The sequence below is a fragment of the Abramis brama genome (assembly GCF_963993115.1).
Source record: "Abramis brama genome assembly, chromosome: 4".
Taxonomy (NCBI): Eukaryota; Metazoa; Chordata; class Actinopteri; order Cypriniformes; family Leuciscidae; genus Abramis; species Abramis brama.
In genome coordinates, this window is record NC_139966.1 from 13,687,196 (window position 1) to 13,693,018 (window position 5,823).

Below are 5,823 nucleotides of genomic sequence, written 5' to 3' on the forward strand. Positions count from 1 at the left end.
TGCGGCTCATCAGCCTTAGCTATATTGAAGTGTTTGTTCATTCCTTGTCGGTTCTTCTTGTGCTTACTGGTTGTTCTCCGTCCAGTGTCTCAGATTCTCCTGTTTTCTGTGCTCCAGTTTGCCTGCTGCTTGTGTAATTGTTCCTGCCTGCCAAAGGACTTTGCTTTTGGGTATATTTGACTGACTTTGGGTTTCTGCCTTGGTGGATGATCTATTTTGGATTTCTGCTGGATATTCATCATCACTGCCCATTGTAGTCCCTGTGCTACCGAGGATTTCCTTCTGAGGACAGTCCTCTTTCTGTATCTGTTCACTTATCTTCTATTAAATGTATTTTGTACACTTGCAAGTGAATCTCGTGTTTTGTATCCTGACACCTATTATTGTAACTTTTGAATCAAAGAGTCATTTATATAGTGCTTTTCATATGTACTACTGTACACCCAAAGCACTTTACAATCATGATTTTAGTTTCTTTACTTTCTTTTTGCAGTTTCTAAATCCACACTAAAGAAGCTCCAATATGTACAATATTTGTCCATAAGGATCTTAACTGGGTTCAGGATATGCAATCATACACTGTAAACCCAAACAGTATAACTAACTTAAAATGGAAAGTACCTGTTACTCAAAATGTGCCAAAAAGTTTAGCTAACTATTATTTTTCAGTTTATTCAACATCTATCAGAGATTTAAATTAACAGTAATAGTTTTTTTGAGTTTTTACAACTACACTAAAGTTAAGAGTTTAGGGAACTTGAAAAATAGATTCAACCATAATCAAATACTTTAAACGTACAGTATGTGATTTTTTCTCCACTAGGGGTCGCTAACCTATTTACAATAACAAAGGCGTAGTTTGATGACGCAACATTTGCTAAGAATTATGGATGTTGTCGTCAACGTCAAGCCGACCGATCTAATAATGTTTATGAATGACTGAATACATCAATGTTTTTATCATGACTGTGATATGAAGCATTTCGGGATTGCTAAGAGACAGCTATCAGCTCCAAACGCGACGCGAGTCCCGTGGATATAAAAGGAATATGGACATTTCATTCTACCGAACTACACGCAGAATCACTACTCACAGGTCAGTTTATTAGACAAATTAAACTTGTGAGGTAACGCAGCGCTGTTTCACTTGGTCTAACATTACACTAGCACACTAAACTGCATTTGAATGTGTTGAAATGTAACTTATGTGTTAGTTTGTCTGTATGAGACTAACGTTAGCAGTAACGTTAAGCTAGATCAACATTAGAATAACATACAGATCATATTCTGACATTTTATCATTGTTGAACTATAAAACATTGATTAGTTTTATGTAAATGTGCTCACGAAAACACCGCGCTGATATTAATTCTCGTTTTAGTTCTCCTTTTTTATCCAAAGTCTGCTTGCCATGGTCCATAATGTTTGAACGAAACAACAACAGCGTGCAAATAGACATTGCGAACAGTGGTCCACGTCTGTCGTCTTGGTTACTATCAGAGGGCTCTGGTTCATAGCTCTGGTTACCATGGCAGCACGAGCGGAAACCAGGGACAACGCGGATATGACGCCATTGACTGCGACATAACGGAAATAAAGACACGGTCCGTGTCTTCGAATTAAAATATTAATTTCTCTGGATTTAGAAGTTAATTGGAACTGTCGGGATAATGTAAATACACAACTTTAAAAAATATATAACATAGATATAGTGATTTTTTATATTTTTAAAGCAAAAAAAGTACATATTGTGCCTTTAATGTCAAACATACGTCCTCTAGTGGCGTAAAAAAAAAAAGTGACGTCATCACTGAACATGCACTCAGACGTATTCCAAACAGATGCACAGAAGTTCGCGCTCTGAGGGCAAACTGTTTGGATGGCTACAAACATATGCAAGTATTCAGCGGTTTCAAATAATGTTGCCGTCTAGTTGGTATCAGCTACACTAACACCCACGTTAGGTTTTCCATTTTTCAAAATATTTAGAATAGAGCTACCAGTTAAAAGTGTACAAACATATGTAAATTTCTCTAACGTTAGGATTTTAAATGATGCAGCGCACAACATTTTTAAATCATATTAAGTCGTGTATTTTTTCTATACGTGAAGTCAGCTGCAGGTTATCTGGTGAAAGTGCGTGTTCTATCTCTTTTCTTTGTGTTATGGATAGTTTTCTTCGACGTTTTGAAGCATAAAAGTAGTCTGAACTTAACAGGCCTGTCCGGTCCACCTGTCCACGCTGTTCCCGCAATTTCAGTTCCCAAGGTGAGACACGAACATTTCTGCTACATAATCCTTACACGAACATAGATTTTGTTTAATGAAAATTGCCCGGTTGACGCTAAATGTTGACGTAAATCTGAAGTTAAAGGTTATTTCATTGGCATTATGTGTTTAGGATTGTCACTGCCAGTTGAAATTCATGTTGTTTTTTTTGGATAGTGATAGATAAGGTTGTCTTTTGTTTGGATGCATACTTTTTGTGAAAATTAAATGATGCAGCGCACATGCAGTCTGTATGTTAGGCCTTTCTGTTTTTTTGTTTTTTTTTTAAGTCGTTTATCTTTCTATACGTAAAGTAAGCTGCAGGTTATTTGATGAAAATATGTGTTCAATCTGTTTTCTTTGTGTTACGGGTAGTTTTCTTCGACGATTCGGTGCATAAAAGTCGTCTGAACCTAATAGGCCTGTCCAGTCCAGGTTGTTCCCGCAAATCTAGGTCCTAAGGTGAGACAAGAACCTTCTTGTATTTCAATTAATCATAAAATGGCCCTGATATGTCACTAGACATTAAGAAATCATGTTCATTTCAAATACTTATATCACTGACAACAGTAGTACGGCCAGGATATTGTCATTTAAAAAGTGAAGTTGCAGCCCTCAACTGATGTTGATGTTGTCATCTTGTGTTTTGGCCTGAAGCACCACCCTCCACCTATCTACCAATCACGAAGTCAGTTGTGTTTCGGCATCCGGGTTGCCAGCTCTGCTCTAGTTGAAAGCTCCTTGTGGCAGCCTACGTTCCTGCTGGATCCTGCAGCCTATCTGGCAACCTCGAGTCAGGGGGAGGGGGAGGGGATACACCGCTCTACAGTAATTTGAAAGTGATTGCAGTACCAGTTTTGGCCACAATCTTACATACGGCTCCTTTAATAAATTGGTAATGAAAATTGCCTCACTGATGGAAGTTTTGTAAATTTGAAGTTAAATGTTATTTCATCTGAATTAGCCCTATATGTTTTAGGATTGTCACTGCCTGTTAAAATTCAAAATTTCTTTTAAAAAGTGCCAAATAAGGTTGTCTTTTGTTTTGAAAGATTGTTACAAAAAAAGGATATTAAATGATGCAGTGCATATGCAGTCTTACAGTATGGCCTTTCTGAAAATGTGTGTATTTTTGTATAGGTGGAGTCAGCTGCAGATCATTTGATGAAAATTATTTTTCTTTGTGTTATCATTTCTTCGACCTTTTGATGCACAGGCCTATTGAGTCCACGTTCTTCCTATTGCAGTTCCTAAGGTGAGACACACATTCTTGCAAATATAATTCTATAACAAAATATAAAAATTTGTAACCCCCCCAAAAAATGTGCTACTGAATTAAATGTTTATTTATTGCATCTGAAGTTTAGGTTTCATTTAAATTATTTTTTATTTTTAGGATCTCTGCCGAGCAAGTTGAAAGTTACAGTTACAAAAATTGGGACAACTTCCAGGTAAATTTGTCTAAGATTTTTGTTTGGTGAATTAGAGGGATGGCTTGGGACTGTAAGCTGTGTACAGCCTCATTTCAATCCAGAACACACTTGCTCACACACATTCGATTGCAGCATAGTCATTATTCAAAAGTTAGTCCGTTGCCATGTTTACATGAAGACTGTGCATGTTCATTTTACTCATTTAATGCCCTGAAAACCCATTTATCTCGATATCACATAGGAGACAGTATTACACAAGAGGCTCAAAATCCGGAACCTTTAGTTTTTATCTGTCCAATTTGTTTATTTAAGCAGCCGTTCTCAGACACCACTCTCTTCAGGCACCTGAGAGTCCATTTAAAAAGCCATGAAGTGGTTGAATGTCCATACAAGAATTGCCAATTTAAAAGTAATGTGTACTCGTCATTCAATTCACACAAGAGCAAGAACCACCAATTTCATTCCACCTCAGATTATAAAGATGGTCTAATAGTCAGTCAGGAATCAGATGTACCACAGTGCTCTCATGCTACAGCATCTGACACTACAGAAAATGAACCTGGCCCAAGTAATGACAGCCTTGATGTAGCAGAGATGCAGTGTGATATTGACAAGTTGAGATGTCAATTAAAATGTAATTTGTCCTCATTATTTTTGAAGATGCAAAGCATCCTCCATGTCTCGAACACAGCTTCACAGGAAATCATTCAACACTTGAATGAGATATTTTCCTTATCAAAGCCAATAGTAAAAGAGACCTTAACAGGGACACTTCAGAAACATAACTTGGCTGTTTCTAGTTCTGTTCTGGACGAACTAACGGAGGCTGTTATGGACTGCAATGTTGTAGTTAAAGCCACGTCAAAAGGCTCAGATTTGTCTACTGCAAAGCGCAGAAAGGTCTTTGTCGAAAAAAATTACCCTCTGGTAAAACCTGTTCAGTATGACTTGGAGATGTCAGGAAAAAAAATGGTTTATGTGCCTATTCTTAAAATGATTCAGGAGCTGTTCAAAAACACAGATATTCTTCACAAACTCCAGGAGTCTGTTAGTTTACCTGGTCACTATACATCCTGCTGTGATGGTTCATATTTTCAAACTAACACATTGCTTTCATCAGGAGAGTTCAGTCTGCCACTCCAACTATACATTGATGAATTAGAAATAGCAAACCCACTTGGAACATCAAAAAGAATCCACAAACTATGTGCTGTTTATTGGGTCTTTGCCAGCCTTCCCAGTAAGTATCGCTCAGCCTTGCATACAATTCAGCTGGCACTTCTATGTAAAGTAGCTGACCTTAAAAAGAGTGGGTATAAAGCTGTGTTCTCTCCACTGTTGAAAGACATTAGCATTCTTGAGGAAGAAGGTGTGTTTATTGAGTCATTAGGGCAGAATGTTAAAGGAACTGTCTTTTGTGTGTCTGCAGACAATCTTGCAGCACACGGATTGGGAGGCTTCACAGAATCATTTAGATCCGAGTATGCCTGTAGGTTTTGTTTAGCCACTAGAGATCAGATGAAATCTATGAGTGTAATTCAGGGGGATTTCCCCATGAGAACAGAGACCAGTCATGACATTCATGTTCGTGATGTTTTGCAGAGTGATACCCAAAGCAGTAAGTTTGGTGTAAAAGGAGACTGTGTGCTGCGTGAAGCATTGAAACATTTCCACCCTGTCACCGGATTTGCTCCAGACATTCTTCATGACCTATTGGAAGGTATTGTACCAGTTGAGTTGTGTTTATGCCTTCAAAAGCTGATTAACAAGAAGTACTTCACTTTAGACTACCTAAACAATAAGACTGAATTGTTTCCTTATGAACACACTGACAAAACAGACAAACCACACCCAATACCAAAAACCTGTTTCACAAAAGGTAGTGTTGGTGGAAATGGTCATGAAAACGCCACCTTACTTAGACTGTTTCCTCTGATGGTAGGTAGCAAAGTTCCAGAGGGAGATAAGTCATGGGCTGTCTTAATGGATTTAAAAGACATTGTTGAGCTGTCATTATCACCAGCATTTACGGAAGAAACTATCCAGTATTTGCAATGTAAGATCAGTGACCACAGGCAGATATTTTCTGAGATTTTCCCTGAATCGTGTTTCCGCCCTAAAC